Source organism: Elephas maximus, chromosome X (genome assembly GCF_024166365.1).
Source record: "Elephas maximus indicus isolate mEleMax1 chromosome X, mEleMax1 primary haplotype, whole genome shotgun sequence".
NCBI classification, from domain to species: domain Eukaryota; kingdom Metazoa; phylum Chordata; class Mammalia; order Proboscidea; family Elephantidae; genus Elephas; species Elephas maximus.
The window spans coordinates 146,467,939-146,485,034 of record NC_064846.1 but is presented as its reverse complement, the minus strand read 5'-3'; positions in this window follow the sequence as shown (position 1 = coordinate 146,485,034).

Genomic DNA, 17,096 nt, shown 5'->3' with positions numbered 1-17,096 from the left:
ATGACTTGTTCACAGTGTCCCTCATAGTTCAGGACTTAATGGTCCTTGACGGGGATAACCTAGAAGTTAATTTTACTCTGTGTCCCAAAAGCAGTCATTGTCAATATAATCTTTCTTGTGGGCTGAAGGGTATTGTCAACAAATGATCTGAGTTTCAATAGCAATTGACCAGCAATGTCTCGAACCCAAAGAGTCATGGACGCAGCTCCTTATTGATCAGTCTCCTACTCACCGTGGTAAAAATAGAAGATCCATTTTGCTTCACCTCTTTCACAGTCCATTTTTATATACTTTTTTCTAAGAGGTAGTTTCTGGTATCTCTTACATTATTTTTTTTCTCTACTTAAGGTCATAATATATCCAACTTATAATCCTTAAATACTTCAAAACTACAGAGTATACTTGCAACAAGAAAAAAAACTTTTTGAAGATATGGCTAGATCTTCATTTGGAGAAATGGGGTGGAATAGTGCCAATAATGTGCACTTTGCTCTCAGTCTTTGTTTCTATTTCTCTACTACTTTTTGAATGGACAAACTGTATTGAGTCATTTCACCTCCCTTGATTTCACTTTCCTAATCTGTAAAATGGAAAGATTAAAACTCACCTCAGTGAAAATGTAAAAAAAAAAAATGAGGCACGAAAAGCAGATTAACTTTCTGAGAAATTACGAGTCTAATTTTCCACAGGGAACTCATGGTGAGTAAACGAAAGGATTTTTCCTTTTCCAGTCTACCTCCAATGCTAAAGAGAACAGTTAAGTCTGATCTCCTTGAGGTTTGGGTTCACCTTACACAGATGAGAACAACAGGCATTGGTTTTCAGAATGTAAGCCCTCTGGTTTGTCTCCCACAGATGGCTGCGAACATCAATGGAGCCACACAATAAATGCCAAGGACATGAGCATTAGCAAGGGCCTTGAGTGGCAAAGCCTGCTGGGAGGGGCATTGCAGTAGAAAGGCTGAACTCTATGATTGAGCGCCTCTAATAGAGGAACCTGTGGGAATGGAGGACAAAGGATCATTCTGGGAAAAAAAAATTTCCAAAGGCAGGAATAAAAGCACCTGGAGATTACATATTTGTATACAGCATGGAGTTTGACCAATGCACTGTTGCAGGAAAATGAACAGCAAGACTGAGACCTGCATGGCTCTCTCTGATTGAGCCACATGATACCCAAAATTCAAAGGAAATAAATTAATGATCAAGCCCAGCACTTTGTGTTCTTGAAAGGACTACTAGTTGAGTTTATAAGTGGGCAGATAGACAGTTTCTTTTCTGTTTGATGATTTCTGGTCGAAGATCTGAGAACATGGCCTGAGAGGTGATTCTTGTCAAATTACTTCCATTCTGATCCACAGGAGGTGAAAGATTATGAACAGAGCACAATAAGCATGGGAGAGATTCGGATAAATAGTGAGGCTGCTATAAATATGTCATTACTTAGATCATCTTCCCAGGCCTCACCAGCCTGTGGTAATGTGGTTGCCTTGACAATAATAACAGGTTTTCTAGCCCTGACCCACATTTCCAGGATGTTTAGGAATTCCAAGAGAGTGTCTGATGTACTCAAGAGCAAGTTCGCACTCAGGTTATTACATGCTCTATCAGCAACACCCTATTCTGAGTGAAGACGAAGAGACTAGATAATTTCCTCTGCTAAGTTGGCTTCTGAAGCAGGGTTCCCCCCGGTCTATATGTTACTGAGCTTTAGTGAAAATACCTTTGGCTGCTTTTACATATAGTGTTCTTTTACTTTGGCACCTATATGAACATCCGAGTGACTGGAGAAGACAGATTCAAGCAGAAGGCAGAATGCTTCTCTTCCTTTTGAGTATACAAGGCTACATTGAATTTGTAGCAGACATTGTCAGTGTACTGTCCATGTCTCTGGAACTTTATGTAGAATGCTATAGACTTCAAACTGCCAAAGCCTATATCCCTATGCCTAAGGGTTTTCTCAGCACAAGGAGGTGAAGAGGAATTACCACCTCCTTTTGTGGGAGGTCCCTAGGTGGGGGAAAATCGTTTGGGCTAGACTACTATCCTAAAGATTAGTGGTTCAAACCCACCTGGCAGTGCAGCAGAAGAAAGGCCTTGAATCCTGCCTCCATAAAGATCACAGCCTTGAAAACTCTATGAAACAGTTCTACTCTGTAACATATAGGGTTGCCATGAGTCAGAATCAACTCCACGGCAATAAACAAAAAAGTAAATTTTTTTTTAAATGGCTTTGGTTTTTATTGATTCTCAGGACAGGTGTATAAACTCCCCAGCTCCCTCACCTCTCAAGGTGATAACTGACTATGTTTTGCACTGTTTTCTAGCAGAACTCAGTTCCAGGTACCCACTGTAGTAACTACCTTCCCTGCCCTGTCTAATGTCCCCATTCCCATACCAGTATTACCTGCAGTTCCCAATGAAACTACCTGAACTTGATCCCTTGCCTCAGGGCCTGATTCTGGGAGAACCAAACTAAAACAAGTACCTTCAAATGAGCTTTCTTCCAAGAAGTTTCCAATAGCCCATGCAAATAGACTCTTCTCTGGTTACCCCACTAGGTCATCAGAAGCATTTAGGTAAGTCTGTGCTATAGCAGTGGTCACAGCTCGAGTTTTTTTCCAGGATACTCCCATGTTTTCATCTGGCAGGACAACCGTACTAGTTCACGAGTCATGACTGAATTCTCCCTTGATCCAAGCTGGAACTCATTCTCCCATAGTCACACCATATCCCCAATCACTTTAAATCAGAAATAGCAAAGGAGTCTTTATTTTTATTTTTTAATCAAGATTCAGTTATCAGGATGCTTCTATAATCTTTTAAAGCCACAGAGAATTGTGAAACAAAAAATAATACAGTATGTAAAGCACCACTAATGTAAATAGTATTATGCATTATCTACGATTACTATTTCCACTATTATTTGTATTCTTAAATACTGATTCTGAGACTATCAGCAAATTATCGTATTTATTGCTTGCTTAGTGGGCAATGGGAGGAGAAGTTTGTTTTTGACATGAATGTTTTTTAAATAAAATTAAGAACATTTTATTTTTCAAATGAGTTTTTAAGTAAGATATATAAAGAGAACACTCCTGTTTCAATGACCTTAGCCCTGGTAGTCCTCATGTAGTCTAGTTATTTGAAATGTGGCCTATTTGAAATTTTTTTCACTTACCTGTCTGCTCTTCTCTTTTGTTTTCTCAAAACCAAAAATCAAGTGACTGTAACTCAGGTATAAAAACAACATGCTATTATATTGTTTGCCTCTAAAGAGAAGTGAAAATTACAAATAAAATAACGAAATGCTTCCTAAATAAATTTCTCAGTTCAGACATGGAGGAGAAAAGTTACCTTTTCAAGGTGTCGTAGACAGAATCCTAAAATGGCCTCCAAGATTACTGCCTCCTGGTATACCACCCTTTACAATCCTTGAGTGTGAGCACAAACTGTGAATATAATAGGATATCACTCCCATGATTAGGTTTATCAGTCAACTTTGAATTAATAAAAAGGGAGATTGTCCTGGATGAACCTAATATGGTTAGCCCTTAAAAGAGCGATTAGGCTCTTTCTGAAGTCAGGGAGATTCAAAGTGTGAGAGAGATTCTCCTGCTGACCTAGAAGGAGGAAATAGTCATGTTGTGAACTGTCTATGGTGAAAGCCATGTGGCAAGGATCTGAGAGTGGCCTCTAGGAGCTGAGACCGGATCCTTAGGCAGCAGCAAGCAAGAAAATGTGGATCTCAATGAAGAAAATCAAAGACACAAGGAGAAGATTAGTCCAAAGGACTAATGGACCACAGCTACCACAACCTCCACCAGACTGAGGTCAGGACAGCTAGATGGTGCCCGGCTACCACCACTGACTGCTCTGACAGGGATCACAATAGAGGGTCCCAGACACAGCGAGAGAAAAATGTAGAACAAAAATCAAATTCACACACACACAAAAAGACCAGGCTTCCTGAACTGACAGAGACTGGAGAAACCCCAAGAGTATGGCCCCTGAATACCCGTTTAACTCCGTCCTGAAGTCACTCCTAAGGATCACCCTTCAGCCAAAGATTAGACAGGCCTATAATAGAGCCAACAATAACACACATGAGGGATGTGCTTCATAGTTCAATCATGTATACAAGACTAATGGGCACACCAGCCCCAAAGCAAAGATGATAAGGCAGGAAGGGACAGGAAAACTGGATGAACGGAAACAGGGAATCTGGGGTGGAGAAGGGGAGAGTGTTAACTCATTGCGGGAGTTGGCAATCAATGTCACAAAACAATTTGTGTATTAGCTGTTTAATGAGAAACCAAATAAGAAAAATAAATAAATGAAATTGACTAAACCAGGAGAAAATGGGTCAAAACAGACTAACGGTCTCTGTTGTTCCCACCCTCCTTCTCCACATCAGGAGCAAAGAGCCGCCTCAAAATGTGACATCAGTCTCTTCTTTGACAAAGAGATAGAGATGATAAAATGGAGTGATAGGGCACATTCTCTGTAGGAGTTTGTTCTACTTGGGAGGCAAGAAGAGTTTAATGATGAAGGCTAAAATGCTGGCAACATGAAAAGACAGAAAAATAAGCAGGTTGAGGTTCCTCTAATGACCGTATATATCCCTTGGTCGGTCTCCCTTATCTTGACAAAGGAAACTTTCCATTAACTCACCTGGTGGCCCTGAGCGACTCAAGCCCTTCAGAGCAAACCTGCGCATTAGCTTCCAGTTCCAAAGCCACTCAGAACATTCCCCTCCAGCTGCTGTCGTCCATCAGAGAACAGAGATGGGGAGTCCTAAAGCCCTGTGCTTGATCCAGGGAAGAGACTGTGGGTGATGGTGTAAGGGTTAATAGAGTGACTAGATCTCACAACCCCTAAAAAAAAAAAAAGAAAGAAAGAAAATGGGGATCATACATCTTCAAGGAAATGATCCTTTCCAGCAACTTGAGGGAGATTGGAAATGCATCTTTCCTTAGTCAAGACTCCATATGAGGACACAGCTGGCCAATATCCTGATTTCAGCCTCATGAGACCCTGAGCAGAGAACTGCAGCTCAAATATGCCAAATTCACGACACATGGCAACTGTGAGTTAGTAAAATTGGTGTTGTTTTGCTCTGAGAACTTTGTGGTCATTTGTTAAACAGCAATAGATAATGCACAAAGTTTCTGTGGAAACTGAATACCATGACCAGCCTTCTAGGCATTAAATTATCTTTCACCAAAGCTGTTTTAAAAAAGAGAGAGAAGGCTAGTTCCCCCTGTTTTGCTGGAGCCTTGCTAAGAAAGCAGGTGGTAATAAGAATCTCCTCTTCTGCCCCCCTCCCCCAAAAAGTCAATATACTGCTCAGCATAACCCAGTGGCCAGATCTGATACACTTCATGATAAAGCTGGAGAGACAGCATCAGAGAGAGAGAAGAAGCACTAGTCAAGCAGTGGGTTTTCTTACCCTTGCTCACTTCCTGACTAGCCTGATGACTTCTCTGAGCCTTAATGTTGCCTGGGAAAAGGAAGGATTCATCTAGATAAATTCCCAGCCACTAACAACTCTAAATATTTTATTCAATCTGGTCATGTGCAGTAAGATAATCACGAAAATGACATTGGAAGTATCCAATTCTACCAAGATATCACTGAAAAGTGTCCTCATGTTGTCTGCTTTTAACCAAAGGATTTATTCAAATTCAACAGTGAAACCAAACATGACCTCAAACATTTATGCCACCTCTTCTGTGATATTGATTCTCAATTTTAATGCTAATTTAAGGTCAGGGCTTTTATGCAAACTTCACAATAATAATAAATAAATAAATAGCTATGATTTATACCTGAAGCACAATTATTTGCCTTGGATTATTTCATGATACTAATTTTGCTCCTATTTCTCCACCAGGTTATTTTGAAAATCTTTTTAATTTTTCTGTTCTTAAAGCTCTGAAATGAAGAAATAAATGAAAATGAACTGGTTTAATGCAATAATAATTAAAAAAAAAAAACCCTACTTCAGTTCCGCTCAGAAAATCTAAATGGCTTCCCATTTGCCTTGGTCACTAAATACTTCACAAAGCCTTCTTCTATTAGTTACTAAGGTAACATAAAGCTGGCAGCATGTTGACATAGGTTTCAAGGCCAAGAGCTTTTGCAGTATTTCATGGATAATGTCATATTAACCTCTAACTTGTTCTTTTTACATACACACATACATACACAAAACCCAACAATTGTTGAAATGAATTTGCTATAATTTTAGCCTTTGTTTTTCAGAATGATTTTTTGCTGTACTCCCCTTCAGCTCAGCTACTATGTATTCTGTTTTGAAAATAGCATAGTGGTAGGAGTCAGATCTCGTTCTCAATCCCTGCATCAAGCCACTCCTTTGGTCTTTGTGTGCATTACTCACAGCCTGGGTCAGGATCCATGCAGTCATGCAAATGATTCTCAGAAAGAGGAGACATCCTTTGATCTACCCCTGCAGCCTCATAAAGATATACCTAGTGAAACTCAAGGCAAAGAGGATGTAATGAGGATAAAGATCAAAACGGATGGTTGTTTTGCTTTTTTGTCTTTAATAGTGGCACATAAACTAAGATGAGAAAAACAAGCCTCTCTGTCCTCATGTGAAGAATGAGCAGTTGTAGACTGAAATCAAAAGTGTATTTCTCCTATAGCACATTATTATAGTGTGAAGGTAGCTGTGCTACGGATTGTTTCAAAAGATCAGCTACTTTCCAAAATCAAACACAAGGGCCTGCGGTTCATTAGTCTTTTCAACATAGTAACTCCTAAAAATAACCCAAAGTAACGGTAAATTTCTATAAATGTAAATTTGAATAGATATATTAAACATTAACAAAACCAAAAGTATGGAGAGCACATTATTTCTCTGCTTACTAATTATGCATTTAAGAAAAAATTGAGATAATTCACATATAATAAATCTGATCCAAGAACGACTGACTCTAAAGTCATGATAACCCTCAACTATTTGCAAATGCTTCCACAGACCAAGCACTTTGTGGGTGGTGAAATCCTCCCTCTTTTGAAGTTCAAGTTCTTACACACTCGACAGTCCTTTTGAACTCTTAAATGTATTTATTTACTTTCAGTTTAGTGAATACTTGGGCATCCTTAAGCCTGGTCTTACTCACTTAAAAAAAATTCTATGAAAAAGAAAGGATTAAAAGACCAGACTTACTGGCCCGACAGAGACTAGAGAAGCCCTGAAAGCATGGCCCGCGGACACCCTTTCAGCTCAGTAATGAAGTCACTCTCGAGGCTCACCCTTCAGCCAAAGATTGGACAGCCCATAAAACAAAACAAGACTAAATGGGCACAGCAGCCCACGGGCAAGGATAAGAAGGCAGGAGAGCACAGGAAAGCTGGTAATAGAGAACCTAAGGTCGAGAAGGGGACAGTGTTGACGCGTTGTGAGGTTGGCAACCAATGTCACAAAACAATACGTGTATTAATCGTTTAATGAGAAGCTAGTTTGTTCTATAAACCTTCATCTAAAGCACAATAATAAATGAACAAAAATAAAAATGTTCTCCAGAAAAAAAAATTATTATTTCTGGACATTGTTAATTATGTCAAGGTCATATTGAATCAATTAAAGGGCTTAATAAATGACTCAGAATGAAATATTTCCTCTGAAGTGCTAATAGTCTACTCAATCTAGCAAATATTTACTAAATCCCTGTAATAGTCAACATGCTAAACTGAGCACCGAGATTAATTCAGTAGTTTATTTTATTCAGTTGTGTAACTGCTCCTTTAAGGTTTGTTTTATTAAACCTAATTTTTATTACATCTCTGTGGCAAGCTAACCTTTGGTGAGTGGGGAAATCACCCACCATATGCATATTTTGTACGCAATTATTAACATTCAGTTGTATTCTAGTTAATTCGAAAGTGTTGGGAAATAAGCAACATGTTCGGCTTATTGCCGAAAATCTTGTCTTTGAAATTCCCAAATTATTAAGTGCACCATTTCTTTATTCAGGATAATCAGAATACCAATCCGCATGACATTTTGTGAAAATTAATGAGCAGTGTAAGAGTAGAAGCTGTGGGGAGGTTCTTTAGGTTATAATAGTTCTAGAGAAACATTTTGTGCATTGAAATTTACCATGAAGAAGCCACAGCTTGAAAACTGAACAAAAAAGCTTTAAGACAAAGGGTGTGCATTTTGCAAAGTTACCTATTCAGATTTGTCTAGGTAAAAATAACTTCTTTGGTCTTTCCCCTGGTTTAATTGTTCTCTCTGCTTATTTTTAGTTTCTTCTCACTGTATTAACGAAATTCTGAAAGGACACACTCCAGTGACATGAAATTTTATTTCATCAACTAACCCTTTGCTTTTTTTTTTTTTTTTTGACAGCGTATTCAACATTTATTTTCAATTCAGAGACCATGACTGACATCTCTGGATAGCTGAACCTTTTCCTTTATTTTAGGACTTTTCCCACAACTTTTTTTTTTTTTTTTTTTTTTGGTACCCTGCTCTCTCTGCATGCTCAAGAGGAGATCCTTTCTTGTCTTTCCAGCTTCCGGTAGTTCCAGGCATCTCTTGGTGTTCCTGAGTTTGCAGATTTTCTTCACGTGTGTTTTGCTCCTGGGTGTGTGTCCCTGACGGTCTCTTCTCCCCTCTTATTTTTTTTTTTTAATTTTTATTGTGCTTTAAGTGAAAGTTTACAAATCAAGACAGTCTCTCATACAAAAATCTGTGCACACCTTGCTATATACTCCTAGTTGCTCTCCCCCTAATGAGACAGCACACACATTCCCTCAACTCTCTCTTTTCGTGTCCATTCAGCCAACTTCTGACCCTCTCTGTCCTCTCATCTCCCCTCCAGACAGGAGCTGCCCACATAGTCTCATGTGTCTACTTGATCCAAGAAGCTCACTCCTCACCAGTATCATTTTGTGTCTTATAGTCCAGTCCAATCCCTGTCTGAAGAGTTGGCTTTGGGAATGGTTCCTGTCTTGGGCTAACAGAAGGTCTGGGGGCCATGACCTCCGGGGTCATTCTAGTCTCAGTCAGACCTTTTTAGGAGAATTTGAGGTCTGCATCCCACTGCTCTCCTGCTTCGTCAGGGGTTCTCTGTTGTGTTCCGTGTCAGTTAACACTTTGCTTTTTAAAGGTTGGTTCAAAATTCAGTTAAGATCGTTTAGACTGCTCACAAATAAGCTGCCTGAGATAGAATGAAACTTTGGCCATAACACAGGAAAATGTAAAAGTGTTAGGAGAGGAGGGGTTGCTTGGAAGAACTCTAAAACCTAAGAGGAAAGAAAAGATAAAGCCTTATGACAGAATTGAGATTATATTTTCAGACACTGAGGAGCTTGCTTTTTCCTTTTTGGCTTTGCTTAAAGAGGTGATACACTGAAAGTTTTATTTTCTCTGTCTCTGAGTTGTGTGTAACTTTTCTGATTATTTTTAAATTAAGGAGCTTTTCTTCAAGTATTTAAATGTCATTGCTAAGCTCAAGATGAATAGCCAGCATACAAATATAAGTTACAGGATAGACCTTAAACTCAACTTGCCTTGTGGTAAATAGCCAGTGATAGTATCAGATAAAACCTGAATCACAAACATTTTATCATTTACTGAAAACTTGGCACTGTTTTCAATGTTACGGAGTACGAGACAGTTACTGGTTAGACATTTAAAAGAAATGTGACATTATTTTGTAAACAAGCTAACCAAGTAGAATATACTGGTAACATAATCATGTCTTATCTTTCCTTCGAAACTGTAAACAGCTTAAGATCAAGGACTGGTTCTCATTCACTTTTTGATCCTCCACCTTTCATATGACTGAATTCAGATTTCAGAAAGCTGACCAGATGAAGGAACCCAAAACAGATTTTTTTTTTCTCCTTGACAATTGAGTCTAAATCCTGGTTTGAAAGGTGCTAGCGATTATAATTTATCTAATTCCCCCACCTGTCATTACTGGCCGAAAAAATCAGCTAGGTAGTTATACGTGTTACAAACCAAAGACCAGACTGACTCTCAGCTGTTTTCTCTCTACCAAAAAAGCATCTCACTCACTCAGTGACCTCTCATGGTTTTCTAGCCCTTTGTAGCTTTTGTGAAAATAGTCTGGATATATAAAAGCAATTTCTGGTTCATTTCCACCCTCAGAGTCCAGCCAATTTTAATACTAGTTACGGTGATCAGGAATCTTGGTTCAAATTAGAAAAAATTGCACTTTTCAATTGGGAGTTTCACAGTAAAGAGGATCATTTCAGTTTTTGATTGCTGAAGATTTTTATGCAGGACAATAGATGCTTTTAATCATATAGTATTTCCATACCTTTGTGACAGATAATGAGTGGGGAATAGAGGAAAAAATATTGATTTAGCTAGTTCTGATCAATTATAATGATTATATGAAAAAATAACTATGATTCCCTAAAGTTCTGGGGAAAAAACCCAAACTGTCCAACACAGAGCTCCAGAAAAATTACTGTGCTTGGCCTGCAGCCCAACCCTACCCTTGAATTTCTGGTTCCTAGGAGCCATCGTGGTGCAGTGGTTAAGCGCTGGGCTGCTAACTGAAAGATCAGAGGTTTGAACCCACCAGCTGCTCCAAGAGAGAAAAATGAGACATTCTGCTTCTGTAAAGATTTACAGACTTGGAAACCCTATGGGGCATTTCTGCTCTGTTCCATAGGGTCCCTATAGTCAGAATCACTCCATGGCAACAGGTTTGGTTTTGGTTTAAAAGAAACTAGTTGATCTTTTATCTTGTAGCCTGCAAGTTGATTTCAGTATTTTGTATTCACACTCTAGCAAAATCCTTCACCACAACTTTTCTCTATTGAAGCCCATCTCTGAAGTTTCCCACCAAATTTTCTTGTCCTTGCTGAAAATACCTGCAAGTTATCGTTTTAATGATATAGTTAATATACAATTTATAAGAAAACTTGGTTCACTTCCATGGTTGCCACTATTCAAAAGACAACTGAACAATCGTAAACTATTATGAATTCTTGCTGTTAGGTGCCATCAAGTCAGTTTCGACTCATAGTGACCCTATGTACAACAAAATGAAACACTTCCCAGTCTTTCGCCATTTGAGCCCATTGTTGCAGCTACTGTGTCAGTCCATCACATCAAGGATCTACCTCTTTTTCACTGACCCTATACTTTACCAAGCTTGAAGTCCTTTTCCAGACTGGCCCCTCTTGATAACATGTCCAAACTACGTGAGACAAAGTCTCACCATCCTCGCTTCTTAAGAACATTCTGACTGTACTTCCTGGCTTGAATTTTTTCTTTAGTTTTTTCAGCTTCAGAAATGCCAAGCATGCCCTTCTCTTTGGGTTACTACTATTAGGAGTAGCTACCATTATTGCATGCCTACTCTCTGCTGTAGAATCCTGCATTGTTTAATACTTTGCCAATAGAATCCTTCAACATTGCAACTCGAGGCTTGAATTTTTTCTTCAGCTTGAGGAATGCCAAGTGTGTTCTTCCCTTTGGGTTTTCTAACTCCAGGTCTTTGCACATGTCATTATAATACTTATTTCATCTTCTCTAGCCACTCTTTGAAATCGCCTGTTAAGACCATTTACTGCATGATTTCTTCCATTCGCTTTAGCTGCTCTGCATTCAAGACTAAGTTTCAGAGTCTCTCTGACATACATTTTGGCCTTTTCTTTCTTTCCTGCCTTTTTAACGACCTCTTGCTTTCTTCGTGTATGATGTCTTTGATGTCATTCCACAGCTCGTCTGGTCCTCGATCGTCAGTGTTCAGTGTATCAAATCTATTCTTGAGACGATCTCTAAATTCAGGTGGGATACAATCAAGGTTATGTTTTGACTCTCATGGACTTGTTTTATTTTTCTTCACCTTCAACTTGAGCTTGCTTATGAGCAACTGATGGTCTGTTCCACAGTTGGCCTCAGCCTTGTTCTGACTGATGATATTGAGCTTCTCCATCATCTCTTTCCACAGATGCAGTCGATTTGATTCCTATGTATTACATCTGGCAAGGTCCACGTGTATAATAACCATTTATGTTGTTAAAAAAAGGTATTTGCAATGAAGAAGTCTTTGGCCTTGCAAAATTCTATCGTGTGATCTATGACATCATTTCTATCACCAAGGCCATATTTTCCAACTTCCCATCCTTCTTTGTTTCCAGCTTTCAAATTTCAATCACCAGTAATTATCAATACATCTTGATTGCATGTTTGATCAATTTTAGACTGCAAAATTTGGTAAAAGGCTTCAATTTCTTCATCTTTGGCATTAGTGCTTGGTGCATAAATTTGAATAATAGTCATATTAACGGCTCTTCCTTGAAGGTGTGTGGATATTATCCTATCACTGACAGCATTGTACTTCCAGATAAATCTTGAAATCTTTCTTTTGACGATGACTCAAGCCACGAGTTGCAATATTTAAGGATCCTGGGGCAAAATACTGAATGACACAGGAAGCTGCAAAAGAAGATGGAAGGAGTATACAGAGTCACTGTACCGAAACGAACTGGTCAAAATTCAACCATTTCAGGAGGTAGCATATGACCAAGAACCTATGGTACTGAAGGAAGAAGTCCAAGCTGCACTGAAGGCATTGGTGAAAAACAAGACTTCAGGTATTGACAAAATGCCAACTGAGATGTTTCAACAAACAGATGCTCAGTCATCTATGCCAAGAAATTTGGAAGGCAGTTACCTGGCCAACCAACTGGAAGAGATCCATATTTGTCCCAACTCCAAAGAAAGATAATCCAACGGAATGTGGAAATTATTGAACAATATCATTAACATCACATGCAAGTGAAATTTTGCTGAAGATAATTCACCCAAAAGTGGTTGGAGCAGTACATTGACAGGGAACTGCCAGAAATTCAAGCCAGATTCAGAAGAGGATATGGAACAAGGAATATTATTGCTGACATCAGATGGATCTTGGCTGAAAGCAGAGAATATCAGAAAGATATTTACCTGTGTTTTATTGACTATGCAAGGGCATTTGACTGTGTGGATCACAACAAATTATGAGTAACATTGCAAATAATGGTAACTTCAGAATACTTAATTGTACTCATGAGGAACCTGTACATAGACCAAGAGGCAGTCATTCGAACAGAACAAGGGGATACTGCGTGGTTTAAAGTCAGTAAAGGTATGTGTCAGGTTTGTGTACTTTCACCATACCTATTCAATCTGTATGCTGAGCAAACAGTCTGAGAACTTGGACTATATGAAGAAGAACTAGGCATCAGGTTTGGAGGAAGACTCATTAACAACCTGCGATATGCCAATGACACAACCTTGCTTGCTGAAAGTAAAGAGGATTTGAAGCACTTACTGATGAAGATCAAGGACCACAGCCTTCAGTATGGATTTCATCTTACCATAAAAAAAAAAAAACCTCATAACTGGACCAATAAGCAACATCATGATAAATGAAGAAAGATTGAAGTTGTCAAGGATTTCATTTTGCTTGGATCCACAATCAATGCCTATGAAAGCAGCGGTCAAGAAATCAAATGATATAAAATGCTTAGGAATAAACCTAACCAGAGACATAAAAGACCTGTACAAAGAAAACTACAAGATACTACTGCAAGAAACCAAAAGACCTACATAAGTGGAAAACATACCATACTCATGGATAGGAAGACTCAACATGGTGAAAGTGTCAATTCTACCCAAAGTGATCTACAGATACAATACAATCCCCATCTAAATTCCAATGACATTTTTTAATGAGATGGAGAAAGAAATCATCAACTTCATGTGGAAAGGGAAGAGGCCCTGGATGAGTAAAGCATTACTAAAGAAGAACAAAGTGGAGGTCTCATACTACCTGATTTTGGAACCTATTATACCACCACAGTAGTTAAAACAGCCTGGTAGTGGTACAACAGATACACAGAACGATGGGACAGAATTGAGAACCCAGACATAAATTCATCCACCTATGAGCAGCTGCTATTTTCAAAGGCCCAAAGTCCATTAAATGGGGAAAAAGACAGTCTCTTTAACAAATGGTGCTGGCATAACTGGATATCCATCTGCAAAAAAATGAAACAAGACCAATACCTCACACCATGTACAAAAACTAATTCAAAATTGATCAAAGTCCTAAATATAAAATCTAAAATGATAAAGATCATGGAAGAAAAATAGAGACAACCCTAATACATGGCATAAGCAGAATACAAACCATAAGTAACAAGGCACAAATACCAGAAGAGAAACTAGAAAACTGAGAGCTCCTGAAAATCGAATACTTACGCTCATCAAAATACTTCACCAAAAGAGTAAAAAGACAACCTACAAACTGGGGAAAAAAATTGGCTATGACGTATCCCATCAGGGTCTAATCTCTAAAATCTACAAGGTACTGCAACACCTCAACAACAAAAAGACAACCCAATTAAAAAATGGGCAAAAGTTATGAACAGACACTTCACCAATGAAGACACTCAGGTGACTAACAGATACATGAGGAAATGCTCACAATCATTAGCCATTAGAGAAATGCAAATCAAAACTACAATGAGATACCATCTCACCCCAACAAAGCTGGCACTAATTCAAAAAAATACAAATTAATAAATGTTGGAGAGGTTGTAAAGAGACTGGAACACTTACGCACTGCTGGTGGGAATGTAAAATGGTACAACCTCTTTGGAAATTAATTTGGTGCTTCCTCAAAAAGCTAGAAATAAAAGTTCCATACAATCCAGCAATCCCACTCCTTGGAATATATCCTAGAGAAATAAGAGCCGTCACACAAATAGATATATGCACGCCCATGTTCACTACAGCACTGTTCACAATAGCAAAAAGATGGAAGCAAAGAGGTGCCCATCAACAGATGAATGGATAAATAAATTATGGCATATTCACACGACAGAATACTATGCAACAATAAAGAATAAAGATGAATCTGCAAAACATCTCACAACATGGATGAATCTGGAGGGCATTATGCTGAGTGAAATCAGTCAGTTGCAAAATATTGTATGAGAACCACTATTATAAGAACTCCACGAAAGGTTTAAACACAGAAGAAAACATTCTTTGATGGTTATGAGGGTGGGGAGGGAGGGAGAAGGGAATTTGCTAACTAGATAGTAGATAAGAATCACCTTAGGTAAAGGGAATGACAACCCACAATACAGGGGTTGTCAATAGAGCTGGACTAAACCAAAAGCTAAGAAGTTTCCTGAATACAACCAAACACTTTGAGGGACAGAGTAGCTGGGGCTAGGGCCTAGGAACCATGGTTTTGGGGGACATCTAGGTCAATTGGCATAACAAAGTTTATTAAGAAAATGTTTTGCGGCCCACTTTGGTGAGTGGTATCTGGGGTCTTAAAAGCTAAAGAGCGGCCATCTAAGAAGCATCAATTGGTCCCAACCCACCTGGAGCAAAGGAGAATGAAGAACACCCAAGCATCCCAATGGCATCATTTCCTGTCTGGGAGGGATCTTGCTATTATAGAGATCACCTGGACTGGCACTTCAGCATCCAGAGTACTGCCACAAAGTCACTGAGTAACTTCAGGATGTTTGCTCCCTTTCTCAGGACCACGGTTTCTTTATGTGTAAAACAAAACAGTTGGGCTAGATCATACCCATGCTTCTCTTCAGACTAAACAATCTGTGAACAGAGAAATTGTTTTACCAACTATGTCATCACTACTACTACTACCAGCTTCATCTCTGAAAAAAAAAAAAAAAGCTGTCCCTAAATCAAAAAGGGTCTAGCACACTACAGACTCATTAATGTAGGCTGATTTAAGAAGGCGAAAGGTGGAGCTGCATTCTGCATCTGCATTCCAGGATGGAACCCACCATAACCCTTCTCCAGAAGTGAGACAGTGACTGTTCCCAGGCCCCAGGGTACATTGCTAAAGACCAACGATGCCCACCCCATGAAGGCACAGAGACTTTCAGCTCTCAGCACCTCTTACGAAGTCTCCCTTCTTCCTCAAATTAGGAAACAAAAATGGATATTGATAGATATTTGCAGTCTGCAGATGAAATTTTAGCATCATCATTGCAATGTTTTCCTCTCTTGCTTTACATGTATTTTTGCCCATATCCCACAGTCCTGCCTAGCAGAGGACATAGAAGGCAAATTAGTTTTATATGTTTGTTGTTGTTGTTGGTTGCTGTCCAGTCAATTCTGACTCATGGCCACCCAGTGTATGCAGAGTGGAACTGCTCCATAGGGTTTTCAAGGCTGTGACCTTTCAGAAGCAGGTCAGTCGCCAGGCCTGTCTTCTGAGGTACCTCTGGGTGGGTTCAAACCACCAACTTTTCAGCTACTAGTCAATTGCAAAACTGTTTGCATCACTCATGGACTCCTTTATATGTTTTCTACCTCCTATTTGTGAAATAAAATGTGAAAGAAGTGAGATGAAGTCCATTATTTAATAATTGTCTCCTCATCTCTGCAATAGGTTTCTTTTGTTAAGGATCAGTGAAACCTGAACAGTAAATACAGTGTATGAAGCAACACCAGGTCACTGACTGCAGGGACTTGTCCTTTACCCTGTTGAACACACACAAGCACAAACACACACACACACACACCAGGTGATGTGCCTAAGGTTTATAAGTAAAATCTTTGGTTTCATCTCCAAATACCATGATTTATGAAACATTTAGCTTTCAAAGTGCTAGTCACTAAAAGTCACGTAGCTATAACGTTTATTTTTTTCTAGTAGCAAAATGATATATATTCATTGTAGGAACTCTGGAAAATACAGAAAAGTACAAAGAATGCAAAATGAGCTCATAATCCCATTAACTAGAGAAAATCACTGTTAACATTTTAATGTATTCTTTTCTTTGTTATAAATTTCCTTTAGCATTTATTGATTGAGTCATCCATTCATTCAACAACTATTTCTCACAGTTCTCAACCATAGCTATGCATTAGAATCACTTGGGGAATTTTAAGAATCCTGATGCCTGGGTCCCACCCCAGAGATTCTGATTCAATTGGCCTGAGCATCAAAATTTTTTTAAAAAGGTCCCCCTATATGATTCTAATGTGCAGGCAAGACTGAGGACCACTGATTTATCAGGTTTCTAGGATGTGCCAG